Raw genomic sequence first — 17,275 nt, forward strand, 5'->3', positions numbered from 1 at the left:
AAATGTAATTTGAAAACAAAACGTAAGCTTTTTAACAATGCCATGGAAAGTTGAGAAGGAAGTCACACATTACCTGACATCACTGAGTGAGGAAGAGCAATCACGCCATGTTGCACAGTAGTCCAGCATGGCCGTCACTACACAAACAGGTGTTTGCGGTGCGTTACACAGTGAGTTTGGTGTGTCAGTGTGAAGCAGTACTCTAATTACACTACCTGATTGATGTATACACATGCAAGATGTTTGAAAGCACGTTAGGCCTGCAATTTAGCATTCAATGTGATTTCTGCCCTTAAAACGCTGCTTTGCGTCACATCCAGATTTTTCACCGGGACTTTTGGCATGTATCCCACTCCGCCATGCCCCCCTCCAGGTGTTAGACCCCTTGAAACATCTTTTCCATCACTTTTGTGGCCAGCATAATTTTTTCTATTTTTCAAAGTTCGCCTCCCCATTGAAGTGTATTGCGGTTCGCGAATTTTTCCGTGAACCGAACCTTCTGCGGAAGTTCGCGAACCCGGTTCGCGAACCGAAAATCGGAGGTTCGCGACATCTCTACCCATGAGGACATAGACTAGTCCAAAATACGTTAGATTTTCACTACCTAATGTAAGTGACAGCGACGTGAAAAAAAAAATTATAGTTCATTTATAATTCATTTTACTCTGGGAAAATGGACATTTATATGTATTTTACAATTTTAGAATTTTTCACAATAGTTGCCTTGTAAGTTTAGCTTCTTGATCTCTCGCGTCGCACCATCTTCCGTTTTTTCTTTGCAGTTAATAGTTATGTTGTTGCTGTGGGTGGTTGAGTTGAGCTGTGGAACTGTTGATCCTTTGTTTGCACCGCACCGCACTGACATTCCTCAGGTTCCTCTGGCAGGCATCTTCATATACTACCAGTACCTGCCAGCTCTTGTTGCTTCAGTGTGGTCCAATCACTGTCTCTTCCAAGAGAAAACAATTCTGTTATTTACATGCTGATTATCAGCTCTGTATGTTCAGACAGCTTCTCTCTGTACAGCCAGAGTCAGTGCGCACCAGCACAAGTCAGCTTCTCTCTGTACAGCCAGAGTCAGTGCGCACCAGCACAAATCAGCTTCTCTCTGTATAGCCAGAGTCAGTGCGCACCGACACAAATCAGCTTCTCTCTGTACAGCCAGAGTCAGTGCGCACCAGCACAAATCAGCTTCTCTCTGTACAGCCAGAGTCAGTGCGCACCGACACAAATCAGCTTCTCTCTGTATAGCCAGAGTCAGTGCGCACCAGCACAAATCAGCTTCTCTCTGTATAGCCAGAGTCAGTGCGCACCGACACAAATCAGCTTCTCTCTGTACAGCCAGAGTCAGTGCGCACCAGCACAAATCAGCTTCTCTCTGTACAGCCAGAGTCAGTGCGCACCGACACAAATCAGCTTCTCTCTGTACAGCCAGAGTCAGTGCGCACCAGCACAAATCAGCTTCTCTCTGTACAGCCAGAGTCAGTGCGCACCAGCACAAATCAGCTTCTCTCTGTATAGCCAGAGTCAGTGCGCACCGACACAAATCAGCTTCTCTATGTATGGCGAGAGTCAGTGCGCACCAGCACAAATCAGCTTCTCTCTGTACAGCCAGAGTCAGTGCGCACCAGCACAAATCAGCTTCTCTCTGTACAGCCAGAGTCAGTGCGCACCAGCACAAATCAGCTTCTCTCTGTACAGCGAGAGTCAGTGCGCACCAGCACAAATCAGCTTCTCTCTGTACAGCCAGAGTCAGTGCGCAACGACACATATCAGCTTCTTTCTGTACAGCCAGAGTCAGTGCGCACCAGCACAAATCAGCTTCTCTATGTATGGCCAGAGTCAGTGCGCACAAGCACAAATCAGCTTCTCTCTGTACAGCGAGAGTCAGTGCGCACCAGCACAAATCAGCTTCTCTCTGTAAAAGCCAGAGTCAGTGCGCACCGGCATAAATCAGCTTCTCTCTGTACAGTCAGAGTCAGTGCGCACCAGCACAAATCAGCTTCTCTCTGTACAGCCAGTGTCAGTGCGCACCAGCACAAATCAGCTTCTCTATGTATGGCGAGAGTCAGTGCGCACCGGCACAAATCAGCTTCTCTCTGTATAGCCAGAGTCAGTGCACACCGGCACAAATCAGCTTCTCTCTGTACAGCCAGAGTCAGTGCGCACTAGCACATATCAGCTTCTCTCTGTACAGCCAGAGTCAGTGCGCACCAGCACAAATCAGCTTCTCTCTGTACAGCCAGAGTCAGTGCGCACCAGCACAAATCAGCTTCTCTCTGTATAGCCAGAGTCAGTGCGCACTAGCACATATCAGCTTCTCTCTGTACAGCCAGAGTCAGTGCGCACCAGCACAAATCAGCTTCTCTCTGTACAGCGAGAGTCAGTGCGCACCAGCACAAATCAGCTTCTCTCTGTACAGCCAGAGTCAGTGCGCAACGACACATATCAGCTTCTTTCTGTACAGCCAGAGTCAGTGCGCACCAGCACAAATCAGCTTCTCTATGTATGGCCAGAGTCAGTGCGCACCAGCACAAATCAGCTTCTCTCTGTATGGTGAGAGTCAGTGCGCACCAGCACAAATCAGCTTCTCTCTGTACAGCCAGTGTCAGTGCGCACCAGCACAAATCAGCTTCTCTCTGTACAGCGAGAGTCAGTGCGCACCAGCACAAATCAGCTTCTCTCTGTACAGCCAGAGTCAGTGCGCACCGGCATAAATCAGCTTCTCTCTGTACAGCCAGAGTCAGTGCGCACCAGCACAAATCAGCTTCTCTCTGTACAGCCAGTGTCAGTGCGCACCAGCACAAATCAGCTTCTCTATGTATGGCGAGAGTCAGTGCGCACCGGCACAAATCAGCTTCTCTCTGTATAGCCAGAGTCAGTGCACACCGGCACAAATCAGCTTCTCTCTGTACAGCCAGAGTCAGTGCGCACTAGCACATATCAGCTTCTCTCTGTACAGCCAGAGTCAGTGCGCACCGGCACAAATCAGCTTCTCTCTGTACAGCCAGAGTCAGTGCGCACCAGCACAAATCAGCTTCTCTCTGTACAGCCAGAGTCAGTGCGCACCAGCACAAATCAGCTTCTCTCTGTACAGGAAGAGTCAATGGGCACCGGCACAAATCAGCTTCTCTCTGGACAGCCAGAGTCAGTGCGCACCGGCACAAATCAGCTTCTCTCTGTATAGCCAGAGTCAGTGCACACCGGCACAAATCAGCTTCTCTCTGTACAGCCAGAGTCAGTGCGCACCAGCAGAAATCAGCTTCTCTCTGTACAGCCAGAGTAAGTGCGCACCAGCACAAATCAGCTTCTCTATGTATGGCGAGAGTCAGTGCGCACCAGCACAAATCAGCTTCTCTCTGTACAGCCAGAGTCAGTGCGCACCAGCACAAATCAGCTTCCCTCAGTACAGCCAGAGTCAGTGCGCACCAGCACAAATCAGCTTCTCTCTGCACAGCCAGAGTCAGTGCGCACCAGCACAAATCAGCTTCTCTCTGTACAGCCAGAGTCAGTGCGCACCGACACATATCAGCTTCTTTCTGTACAGCCAGAGTCAGTGCGCACCAGCACAAATCAGCTTCTCTATGTATGGCCAGAGTCAGTGCGCACCAGCACAAATCAGCTTCTCTCTGTATGGTGAGAGTCAGTGCGCACCAGCACAAATCAGCTTCTCTCTGTACAGCCAGTGTCAGTGCGCACCAGCACAAATCACCTTCTCTCTGTACAGCCAGAGTCAGTGCGCACCAGCACAAATCAGCTTCTCTCTGTATGGTGAGAGTCAGTGCGCACCAGCACAAATCAGCTTCTCTCTGTACAGCGAGAGTCAGTGCGCACCAGCACAAATCACCTTCTCTCTGTACAGCCAGAGTCAGTGCGCACCGGCATAAATCAGCTTCTCTCTGTACAGCCAGAGTCAGTGCGCACCAGCACAAATCAGCTTCTCTCTGTACAGCCAGTGTCAGTGCGCACCAGCACAAATCAGCTTCTCTATGTATGGCGAGAGTCAGTGCGCACCGGCACAAATCAGCTTCTCTCTGTACAGCCAGAGTCAGTGCGCACTAGCACATATCAGCTTCTCTCTGTACAGTCAGAGTCAGTGCGCACCAGCACAAATCAGCTTCTCTCTGTACAGCCAGAGTCAGTGCGCACCAGCACAAATCAGCTTCTCTCTGTACAGCCAGAGTCAGTGCGCACCAGCACAAATCAGCTTCTCTCTGTACAGGAAGAGTCAATGGGCACCGGCACAAATCAGCTTCTCTCTGGACAGCCAGAGTCAGTGCACACCGGCACAAATCAGCTTCTCTCTGTATAGCCAGAGTCAGTGCACACCGGCACAAATCAGCTTCTCTCTGTACAGCCAGAGTCAGTGCGCACCAGCAGAAATCAGCTTCTCTCTGTACAGCCAGAGTCAGTGCGCACCAGCACAAATCAGCTTCCCTCAGTACAGCCAGAGTCAGTGCGCACCAGCACAAATCAGCTTCTCTCTGCACAGCCAGAGTCAGTGCGCACCAGCACAAATCAGCTTCTCTCTGTACAGCCAGAGTCAGTGCGCACCGACACATATCAGCTTCTTTCTGTACAGCCAGAGTCAGTGCGCACCAGCACAAATCAGCTTCTCTATGTATGGCCAGAGTCAGTGCGCACCAGCACAAATCAGCTTCTCTCTGTATGGTGAGAGTCAGTGCGCACCAGCACAAATCAGCTTCTCTCTGTACAGCCAGTGTCAGTGCGCACCAGCACAAATCACCTTCTCTCTGTACAGCCAGAGTCAGTGCGCACCAGCACAAATCAGCTTCTCTCTGTATGGTGAGAGTCAGTGCGCACCAGCACAAATCAGCTTCTCTCTGTACAGCGAGAGTCAGTGCGCACCAGCACAAATCACCTTCTCTCTGGACAGCCAGAGTCAGTGCGCACCGGCATAAATCAGCTTCTCTCTGTACAGCCAGAGTCAGTGCGCACCAGCACAAATCAGCTTCTCTCTGTACAGCCAGTGTCAGTGCGCACCAGCACAAATCAGCTTCTCTATGTATGGCGAGAGTCAGTGCGCACCGGCACAAATCAGCTTCTCTCTGTACAGCCAGAGTCAGTGCGCACTAGCACATATCAGCTTCTCTCTGTACAGCCAGAGTCAGTGCGCACCAGCACAAATCAGCTTCTCTCTGTACAGCCAGAGTCAGTGCGCACCAGCACAAATCAGCTTCTCTCTGTACAGCCAGAGTCAGTGCGCACCAGCACAAATCAGCTTCTCTCTGTACAGCCAGAGTCAGTGCGCACCAGCACAAATCAGCTTCTCTCTGTACAGCCAGAGTAAGTGCGCACCAGCACAAATCAGCTTCTCTATGTATGGCGAGAGTCAGTGCGTACCAGCACAAATCAGCTTCTCTCTGTACAGCCAGAGTCAGTGCGCACCAGCACAAATCAGCTTCTCTCTGTACAGCCAGTCAGTGCGCACCAGCACATATCAGCTTCTCTCTGTACAGCCAGAGTCAGTGCGCACCGGCACAAATCAGCTTCTCTCTGTACAGCCAGAGTCAGTGCACACCAGCACAAATCAGCTTCTCTCTGTACAGCCAGAGTCAGTGCGCACCAGCACAAATCAGCTTCTCTCTGTACAGCCAGAGTCAGTGCACACCAGCACAAATCAGCTTCTCTCTGTACAGGAAGAGTCAGTGCGCAGAAGCACAAATCAGCTTCTCTCTGTACAGCCACAGTCAGTGCGCACCAGCACAAATCAGCTTCTCTCTGTATAGCCAGAGTCAGTGCGCACCAGCACAAGTCAGCTTCTCTATGTATGGCCAGAGTCAGTGCGCACCAGCACAAATCAGCTTCTCTCTGTACAGCCAGAGTCAGTGCGCACCAGCACAAATCAGCTTCTCTCTGTACAGCCAGAGTCAGTGCGCACCAGCACAAGTCAGCTTCTCTATGTATGGCCAGAGTCAGTGCGCACCAGCACAAATCAGCTTCTCTCTGTATAGCCAGAGTTAGTGCGCACCAGCAAAAATCAGCTTCTCTCTGAATGGTGAGAGTCAGTGCGCACCAACACAAATCAGCTTCTCTCTGTACAGCCAGAGTCAGTGCGCACCAGCAAAAATCAGCTTCTCTCTGTACAGCGAGAGTCAGTGCGCACCAGCACAAATCAGCTTCTCTCTGTACAGCCAGAGTCAGTGCGCACCAGCACAAATCAGCTTCTCTCTGTACAGCGAGAGTCAGTGCGCACCAGCACAAATCAGCTTCTCTCTGTACAGCCAGAGTCAGTGCGCACCAGCACAAATCAGCTTCTCTCTGTACAGGAAGAGTCAGTGGGCACCGGCACAAATCAGCTTCTCTCTGGACAGCCAGAGTCAGTGCGCACCGGCACAAATCAGCTTCTCTCTGTACAGGAAGAGTCAGTGCGCAGCAGCACAAATCAGCTTCTCTCTGTACAGCCAGAGTCAGTGCGCACCAGCACAAATCAGCTTCTCTCTGTACAGCCAGTGTCAGTGCGCACCAGCAAAAATCAGCTTCTCTCTGTACAGCGAGAGTCAGTGCGCACCAGCACAAATCAGCTTCTCTCTGTACAGCCAAAGTCAGTGCGCACCAGCACAAATCAGCTTCTCTCTGTACAGCGAGAGTCAGTGCGCACCAGCACAAATCAGCTTCTCTCTGTACAGCCAGAGTCAGTGCGCACCAGCACAAATCAGCTTCTCTCTGTACAGGAAGAGTCAGTGGGCACCGGCACAAATCAGCTTCTCTCTGGACAGCCAGAGTCAGTGCGCACCGGCACAAATCAGCTTCTCTCTGTACAGGAAGAGTCAGTGCGCAGCAGCACAAATCAGCTTCTCTCTGTACAGCCAGAGTCAGTGCGCACCAGCACAAATCAGCTTCTCTCTGTACAGCCAGAGTCAGTGCGCACCGGCACAAATCAGCTTCTCTCTGTACCGCCAGAGTCAGTGCGCACCAGCTCAAATCAGCTTCTCTCTGTACAGCCAGTGTCAGTGCGCACCAGCACAAATCAGCTTCTCTCTGTACAGCCAGAGTCAGTGCGCACCAGCTCAAATCAGCTTCTCTCTGTACAGCCAGAGTCAGTGCGCACCAGCACAAGTCAGCTTCTCTCTGTACAGCCAGAGTCAGTGCGCACCAGCACAAATCAGCTTCTCTCTGTACAGCCAGAGTCAGTGCGCACCGGCACAAATCAGCTTCTCTCTGTACAGCCAGAGTCAGTGCGCACCAGCTCAAATCAGCTTCTCTCTGTACAGCCAGTGTCAGTGCGCACCAGCACAAATCAGCTTCTCTCTGTACAGCCAGAGTCAGTGCGCACCAGCTCAAATCAGCTTCTCTCTGTACAGCCAGAGTCAGTGCGCACCAGCACAAGTCAGCTTCTCTCTGTACAGCCAGAGTCAGTGCGCACCAGCACAAATCAGCTTCTCTCTGTACAGCCAGTGTCAGTGCGCACCAGCACAAATCAGCTTCTCTCTGTACAGCCAGTGTCAGTGCGCACCAGCACAAATCAGCTTCTCTCTGTACAGCCAGAGTCAGTGCGCACCAGCACAAATCAGCTTCTCTCTGTACAGCCAGTGTCAGTGCGCACCAGCACAAATCAGCTTCTCTCTATATGGTGAGAGTCAGTGCGCACCAGCACAAATGTTCCAATGACTGTTCACAGTTCAACAAACTCTTTCAGTTGTTATCTACCTGGATTGTGTGGCTATAAAAAGGAGATCTATTATCTATTACTAGGAATCCCCGGTTCTCAAAAGAATTGCGCACGCAGTGTGCGAACCACAACAATGGTCCACAACTGCACCACCTGTACTAAGCTGCTGCCCACACTAAAGCCTCCACCCACAACTAAGCCACACACACTAAGCCTCCACCCACAATTGTGCCACACACACCAAGCCTCCACCCACAGGCCATGCGCTAATACGTAAGCATGCATGGATGCAGCTGCACGCACACAACACAACCACGTCACTAAGCAGCCAGACACACATGGTCGCCGCCTATAAGTGCCTCCATGCATAAAGTGAACCTGAACTAAATAAAAATATTTAACATAAGCACATGATGTACATGCTAATGAATATTTCATACTTACCTCGCCGTCAAGATCTTGTCAGGCTTGTCTCTCTCGAAGTTGTAAGCCTTGGGTCCCTTTTTCATTATATCAGTTGCTGCCAATTATAACTGAAAAGACAACTGATGTGCAAGGTGATGTTCATGTTTCCCTATGGCTCAAGTGGTGATGGTGCAGGTTAACAGAGTTTTGACCCGGAAGCTGTTCCGGGGTCATCGCCATTTTTAAAAATGGAGGACAGGACACTGGAGAGGAGAATGAGATTGATGAGTAGAGTACACGGGAGGTAAGTATGACGTATGTATATTTATTTTGACTTTTATTTGTCAGCAATTGTGTTCACGTTTTTAAAAATAAATACATTGTATATGGAAAAGAGAGAACCGAGAGCCCAATATAGTGTAGTACGCTAAGGCAAATGTAAAATGAAAAGAGTATAGAGGTAATACTCACAAACCAGGGTTACCTCCAGGCAACCACTGTATAAGCAGGTGAGGAGATTGTCCTGTCCCCACTCAGGAGTAAGAAGTCGCTCTCTGTAGATGTGAAGAAAGAAAGGGGTATCACTTTCCACCAAGGGTGGATATTAAACGTATTGAAAAAACGGAACAGAGGCGCCAAAAGAATAAAATCAATATTTAAAAGATTAAAAATTGCTTAGGAGGCAGTGGTGGACTTACCTCCTGTAAGCAGACACATCAAACTATGTAATCAAGACAAGATATATTTATTGGAACACTCCAGGGGTTAATCGCAATGCGTTTTGTAGGCCTCAGCCCGCTTCATCAGGCAGTAAAAGATAGGAGTACACGACTGCGGACAAAAGGCACATATTGGTGTATACCCAGACAAAATGTCTGGATATACACCAATATGTCCCTTTTGTCCCCAGTCATGTACTCCTATCTTTTACTGCCTGATGAAGTGGGCTGAGGCCTACGAAACGCGTGATTACACAGTTTGATGTGTCTGCTTACAGGAGGTAAGTCCACCACTGCCTCCTAAGCAATTTTTAATCTTTTAAATATTGATTTTATTCTTTTGGCGCCTCTGTTCCGTTTTTTCAATATTTTCAGGGAGTGTCTTTATAAAGAATAAAGGCCATGCTGAGAATCCCCCATGAGGAGATAGGCTAGTCTAAAACCTGTCAGCAATGTCAGATTTCTACTACTTACTGTAAGTGACAGCAGCATGGGAGAAAGGTAATTTATGGCTCATTTTACTCTGGAAGAAATGCACTTCTTATTTGTATGTGTTTACATGTATTTTACATTTTACACTTTTCGCGATAGTCCTTTAAGCATAGGTAGAGGGAGGGGTTCTGTGTTAGAGAAGGGTTAGGTTAAGTCATAGTAAAATATTGGATAAAGTGGACCTGAACTCTTGCACAGGACAGAAGGAAAACAGAGAGAAATGCACCCTGTATGTATTTAGAGAGTTTAGCCTGTCCAATAACCCCTCATCTGTGACTAATCACAAGTGTAATTTGATCTCTCAGCTGTGTCAGCTCAGGAATCTGGCTGCCTCCACTGAACAGCTAATTTGTAAACACAGAATGTTATCCCTATGTCTGCATCCATGAAAGCAGGAAGTAGACACTGCAGATTTTCTGCAGGATTTGCTGTAACAAAGATTTTTTTCCCTTTAAAGGTTATTATGCTGTTGCTTATCTTTTAGGCTTCTTTCCCACTAAGACGTTGCGTTAGATGCTACGTTAATGTGTCCTGTGATGCCGTGATGCGTACTCTTGGACGCATGCGGCATCACGTGGTCCCGCCGGCCAATCGCCGCACAGAGCGTCCGCTCCAGGAAGTAAACACTGCACGTCACTGAGTGCAGTGAATATTAATTAGCCATGTGGCTGGCCATGGAGGAGGAGGGGAGACCTCCTCCTCCAATACTACTGAGCATGTGCAAACAGTCTAATAGAACACACAGCATGCAGCACTTTGAAATAACGTGAAGTGTTACACTGTAACGCAACGTGGGCACTGTGAACAGCCCATTGATTTTTCATTACTGTGCTGCACTAACGTGCGCCTGTAACGTCTCACTGTGAAAGAAGGCCTTAAAGCAGAGAGGAGTTTTTGAGTTCAGGTCCTCTTTAAGATTATATTTTAACGGAATTAAGAAGTCGAATATCGGTAATTTTACCAATATCCTACTAGCAGCAATATTCTGCTCCTTTATTACATGAATGCCTTCTGGGTCCTTGCTGCTTGATTACTGTGCAGTTTACTGTGAGCTGGCTGCAGTGTGTCCGTGCAGAATTACAGCCATAGTTTAGTATATCGGGTCTGCTTAGTCCTTTCTGTCTTGCTGGAAGCTGCATGTCGTTTGTTGGGTTGAGATAGTAAGCTCTGTACACACACTAGATCAGGGACATTAGAAAACGAGCAATCTCAGACGGTTAGCGATGAGCAAATGATATTGGCGTAATGGCGAATTCAGCAATGGCACAACAATGGTCTCTCGAACCGATTGTTACCGAAAGCGTGAAAGTGAGGACTCAGGAGTGCGAGAAATCGCAGCATGTGAGTATTTTGATTGGAACAATCGTTTGCCTTTGTGCTGTACCAACGATTAAAGCGGAATATAACCCTGCATTTCAACTTTGCTCTAAAACATTATTTACAGCATATTATATGCAACCAGCTTTTTTTTTTTTACTAGACCAGCATTGGAAGAGTTATACACAGAGCTTTAAAGTTCCTGTAGAGAACTGCTCCCCGCAGCCGAAGTTTAGATGGATACATTTAACTAAACAGAATGTAACATGTGAGGAATGTTACAAACTCTTTGGCTGTCCTCCAGCTCCTGCACAGTCAGAGAGAGTGAGTCACATTCCACAATTGTTACATTCTGTTTAGTTAAATGTATCTATCTAAACTTCCGATGCGGCAGCAGTTCTCTGCAGGAACTTTAAAGCTTTGTGTGTAACCCTTACAATGCTGGTCTAGTAAAAATAAAAGACTGGTTGCATATATGTTGTAAATAATGTTTTAGAGCAAAGTTGAAATTAACACCAGTTATCGTCTGACCCGATTCGCCAGGAGGGATCAGTGTACATGGACAATAATTGCTGCCTTTTACAATCATTCTGACACTCTTTGAGGCCTGGAATCCACTACAAAACACTATCACTTATCGCAATCTCGTGTTTTGTAAGAGATTTCATGAGCGTTTTTGGTAGCAATTTTAAAAAGTGTAAGGTTTTTGCCAGTGATTGTGTAGCAATTAGCAATTTTAATTCTGATTGGTCCTTTCAATTAATTTTTATTTGTTTACAGTCTGCAGTAATTTCAAAACGCCAGCAAAATCGCTCTGTGTAGGTTTTGATGAGTGATTACTCCAGCATTTATATACTTTACATTGCAGAAACGTTTACGCGAAAAATGCTGCATGTCCTGCGTTTGTGATTTGGTAATCGCAATCACCCCAGTGGAATTTGGCCCATCCATGAACATTAGCTGAGCGTTTAGGGAAATTGCTAGTGGTTTGAATCACTCCCTAAACGCTCAGAAAATCGCTGTAGTGGGTTCCAGCCCTTACACCATTCTTAGCCATTGTTTATTGTTTGACCCCGATGATTGCGGTCTGTCGTGTGTATGGAGCTTTTCTGTAGAACATAGACTAGGGTCAGGAAGATGTACTCCATGCCAGTCAATGTTATTTAATTGTCAGCAGACCGATTTCTGAGGTGACATAAACTGACCTGAGTTTTCGTTGGATTTGACTTTCATTGGTTTTCTCTTTATCGTAGTCGGTAGAGATGAGCTTGAATTTTGCACGGTAGTAAATTCAAAGCAAAAAACGTAATTGTGATACAAAATCGTAATGAAAATGTTTAAACTATGGCAAAATACATATTTTCATATAATTGTAATTAGAATGCGTAATTTTGTAATGACTCATAATTTAAGGCCTGTACACACATCAGATTTTTTTAAACGACCGGTCGTTTGGACGTCAAATCGGGCGTGTGTACGGGCGGTCATTCACCTGACACTGAATATGAACGATCCGCTTGATGTTTCAATCAATCAATGAATCGTCTTGGCATATGGGCCGTTACCGAGCGCCTATTCCCTTGAGACGGGAGGGACCGTGCCTAACAATACTTTACTTATTTTTGGACCAACATTGGTTATCCCAGTAGCTGGCGATAAGACATCAATAGAAAGGAGAGAAGGCTCCAGCTGTAATCACAGACGCTTATGCAACATATCATCGATAAACATCCAGACATGGCTACTGCTTTCCTAGCTGGAGAGAATTTGAGAGAACTGATCCTGCCAGGGCAGCAGGATGGTAAAGCTGGGTCTCTGGCAGCCCTCATGGTTCAGCCTAAAGGGGAACTGAAGAGAGAGGTATATGGAGGCTGTCATGTTTATTTCCTTTTAGACAATACCAGTTGCCTGGCAGCCCTGCTGATCCTCTGTCTCTAATACTATTAGCCATAGCCCCTGAACAAGCATGCAGCAGATCAGGTGTTTCAGACTTATAAGTCTGATCTGACAAGACTACCTGCATGCTTGTTTCTGGTTTTATTCAGATACTACTGCAGAGAAATAGACCAGCAGGGCCGCCAGGCAACTGGTATTGATTAAAAGGAAATAAACATGACAGCCTCCATATACCTCTCTCTTCAGTTCCCCTTTAAGCTGGAGCTTCCATTTGACAGAGTGGTAACTATTGGCACAGTCCTCATCCCAATACAACTCGTCACATTGGTCTTCACAAAGAACTTTGCTGGCGGATTGTTCATATCTAGTCTTATCAGGTGAGGCCTTTAGTGAAACATTTATCTTTGTAAAAATGTGTTTTGTCATGCCCATTGACTTCAATGCATTGGTGAAAATGTGTTTTCTCATGTCCATTGACTTCAATGCATTGGTGAAAATGTGTTTTCTCATGTCCATTGACTTCAACGCATTGGTGAAAATGTGTTTTCTCATGTCCATTGACTTCAATGCATTGGTGAAAATGTGTTTTCTCGCCTCCATTGACTTCAGTGCATTGGTGAAAATGTGTTTTCTCGTGCCTATTGACTACAATGCATTGGTGAAAATGTGTTTTTGTAACAGTTGGGTGTCGCTACTCAGATGTCTGATTATTTGGTGATCTGCAGAACCACCAACAATGCAGACGCTATACCTGATTATGTGTGATCTGCAGAATCACCAATAATACTAGTATAGCAGCACAAGGAGCTGAGTGTGACGTGCTTGGTGCAACCGTAACTTTAATAGTTTTGCGAGACCTTACCAGAGGAGCTGGTAAGGTACTATCAGTACCCTGACTGTATAGTTTTGCCCAAACCTTTCCAGAGGGACTGGAAAGGTACCAACAGTGAGAGTACAGAAAATAGTATTGCAGGTCTCTGCCAGGGGAGCTGGCAAGAGACCAGTAGCAATCAGACAGATAATAACACAGACCTTTTCCAAAGGGCCTGGAAGGTCTACTAGGAGAAATACAGAAATAGACAAACTAGTCCTTACCAGAGGAGCTGGCAAGGAACTAGTTAAACAGGTAGCGAGAGTAGCTAAGCAACAGCTCACCAGTGGAGCTGGTGGGAATAATGCGTAAATAACGAGTGCTCATCAGTGGAGCTGATGAGCCTCAGAAACCAATAAGGCTAGGCCTCACCAGAGGTGCTGGTGGGCACTAGCTGCAAGAGCTCTGATAAGTACGGTCAGACCTTTCAGAGGGAGTGGCTACGTACTAACAGGTATGGTAACTGTATAGTTTGGCGAGACCTCACCAGAGGGGCTGGTGAGGTACAACCAGTACACTGACTGTACAATAGCGTACAAACCCCAGCAAGCTGGAGATACTGATACTGAGGAAATAGAATCTCCCGAGGAGCGGGTGATTCAGACTGTACTGCAGTCTAGAGATCGCCTGAGGAGCAGGTGATTAAGACGGTACTGCAGCCTAGAGGACACCTGAAGAGCAGGTGATACAAACAATACTGCAACTAATGATCACCTGAGGAGCAGGTGATTAAGACTTTACTGCAGCCTAGTGGACACCTGAGGAGCAGGTGTTACTACACTAAGAATCCCTCACCAGAGGCTATGCCCCCTGGTGAGGACAGAGTGGTCAGGCAGGCAAAGATTGGCAACAGAGAGGACAGTATCAGTACAGAATCGTGAGGCAGGAGGATAACGGGTAATCAGGCAGAGGTTCAGCAACTTGTCAGATAGGCAGAAGTACAGAATCAGTGAGCCAATGCAAGATCAGAGTATAGCCAGAATCATACACAGATATCAATAACAATATAACAGATTCCTAGTCTAGGTGTGAAGTCCTTGGTTTCAACACCTGGGATCTAGTCTAAGGTCTGAGCGCTAACACGTAATGTATTCACGACAGCAGACAGCGCCAGACTGAAGCCCGGAGGCTTAAGAAGCAGAGGAGACCTCACAGGCACGCCCCCTGCAATCAGCCAATCCGGGGCGCCGTGAGTCTCCTCTGAGGTCAGCTGACCAGGCGGTCAGCTGACGAGCCTCCTCCTAGCATAAAGGTCCTGTATGGGCAAAAGACAGTCCCGTCCTTTGCATCCTAGACGCCAGGGGGAAGGTCAGGGGCACGGAGGCAGCTGCGGCGGCGGTGCTGTTCGCCGCAGCTGCCTCTGCGAACGTTACAGTTTTCTTGTGTCCATTGACTTCAATGCATTGGTGAAAATGTGTTTTTTCATGCCCATTGACTACAATGCATTGGTGAAAATGTGTTTTCTCATGCCCATTGACTTAAATGCATTGGTGAAAATGTGTTCTCATGCCCATTGACTTCAATGCATTGGTGAAAATGTGTTTTCTCAGGCCCATTGACTTCAATGTATTTAAAAAATGCATTCAAAATACTTAAGTGAATTCTGTAAATGTAATGTTGTGTAACTATGCAAAATCAAGATTACATGTAAAATCAGGCTACATGTAAAAAAAAATTGGCATTACATGTAAAAAAAACTATGGGGTAGAGGCATGGGGATGAGGGAGATTTTCCACACGCTTTCCTCTACTGAGGTAAGTATCAATTAGTGATGGTCATGTAGATGCAAATAAGTTCAAGTTTATGCAAGGTTATGCAAATTTTTATGCAAATTTATGTAGCTTGAAAATGAACCAATGGGATTTTTCCTCAGCAGGATTTGATTGGTTCATTTTCAAGCTGCATGAGCGTTTTTGGTAGTGATTTAAAAAGTGTAAGGTTTTTGGCACGTGACTCAGAACTGCGCAGGCGCAAATTCCAAACCACATGATCACAATGTGAGCAAACACTCATCCACAAGCGTCTGTGCAGTTCTGAATAGCTGTGCAACACTACGAGGAACTTCCGGAAAGCACAGGAGCTACCAGAGCTGGGGACACCCCAAAGACCATGACCAGGACACTTCGATGAGGTGGCTTACCTCCAATGAAGACACAATCTTACAATTAAAGACTTTTAGGGCTCGATTCAGTAAACCGTGCTGAGTGTTAGCACGCCTGTGAAAAGCCCTATATCATGCCTAAAGTTAGTTTAGGCATGATAAATTCACATTTAAAGACTTTAGGCGTGATAACTAGGGTGCTAACTGGGTTAGCACCCTTTACTAAATTCACATCGCGCGCACAGTCCCGCACGCAAAGCTTTGCGCGCGCACCACGAAAACAGCGCACCTGATGCGCCTATAAGGTCACATTGGGTGCGACCTTAATGTCGCACCATGTGACATTAAAGTCGTACGCAATGCGACCTTATAGGAGCATCAACGCACTATTTTTGTCGCACCGCGATGCGACACTTCGCGCACACTGCGCTGTGGGCACGCAGTTTTCAGTGTGGGACTTTGCGCGCGATGTAAATTTAGTAAACGGCGCTGACCCAGTTAGCACCCTAGTTATCACGCCCAAAGTCTTTAGGCGTGCTAACTGGGTTAGCACCGTTTACTGAATCAAGCCCTTAATGTGCACTGGCAATGCGTTTCGTGGGACTGCGCCCACTTCCTCAGACCAAATAAATTAGGTGTCTAAATTTGGCTCTCACCACTTTCTAGGCATTTTTAATTTGCCTAACGAAGTGGGCACAGTTCCAAGAAATAAATTGCCAGTGCACATTAAAAATCATTAATCCTATGGTTGTGTCGTCATTTGAGGTAAGACACCTCATCCTTTTCTTTTTAACTGGTTTTACCTCAGTTTGACCCCATCCTGGGCGCCTCTTTCCACTTGTGCCGTACACCGCTGGGCCTTACGTGGCTTAGCCACCTCGAAGCCCATCTGGTTGTTTTTACACCGGAGTGGAGTCGGGTTTATAGATCTCCTCCCGTCTACAGCGGTTGGTTGTCCTTCTGCAACCTTCCTTTGTGAGTACACATACTGTTTTCTGCCTACCTTTTCTTGTCGTGACTTGCTGCACCATTGGGGCTCCCGTTGTTTCTGTGTTTACTTTCCTCCAGGGCAGTGGTCCTCAAACCACGGCCCGCGGGCCGAATACGGCCCTACAAGGCTTTTTCACTGGCCCCCCCAAACTCAAAATGTAAATTTTATAGATGTGGCCCCCTATACCTTTAAATATCGGAATAGCAGTGCTACATTCTGTAGAAGCCAATGAGCAGCAATTTCCTGGCATCCAATCCAATTCTGCATCAGGTGACACTGCTGTCCAAATGGAGGGCAGGTTGTCACCTGGGTATGCTTCACTGTCTGGTGCACAAAGACGTTCTTCGTGTGACTGAATGGCTGCTGCTGGGAGTTCTCCTCCAGGCATGATTGGGGGGAATCAATACCTAGACTCACTGTAATGTTTTTCAACATCATTGTATCTATGTTCCGGCCCCCCAGCAGTCTGAGGTATGTTGACCTGGTCCTTGATTGAAAGAGTTTGGGGGCCCCTGCTCCAGGGGGTTGTTTGACCACCCCCATGCCTGCAACCTAGAGAAATGCACCCTGTATGTATTTACAGAGTTTAGTCTAATTCCCCCTCATCTGTGACTAATCACAAGTTGTAATTTGATCCCTCAGCTGTGTCAGCTGATTGCCATGGCAGAAAGATAATTGGTAAACACAGGATGTTAACAATATGTCTGCTTCCATGAAAGCAGGAAGTATAAACACTGCAGATGTATTGCAGGATTTGTATCAGCTGTAACAAAGAAATGTTTTCCTGTTAAAGGGGGTCCCTCGCAGGCTCCCCAGTTAGCAGTGTACGACCGGTCATAGACTGATCTCT

Source organism: Hyperolius riggenbachi, chromosome 4, assembly GCF_040937935.1.
Source record: "Hyperolius riggenbachi isolate aHypRig1 chromosome 4, aHypRig1.pri, whole genome shotgun sequence".
Classification (NCBI taxonomy): Eukaryota; Metazoa; Chordata; class Amphibia; order Anura; family Hyperoliidae; genus Hyperolius; species Hyperolius riggenbachi.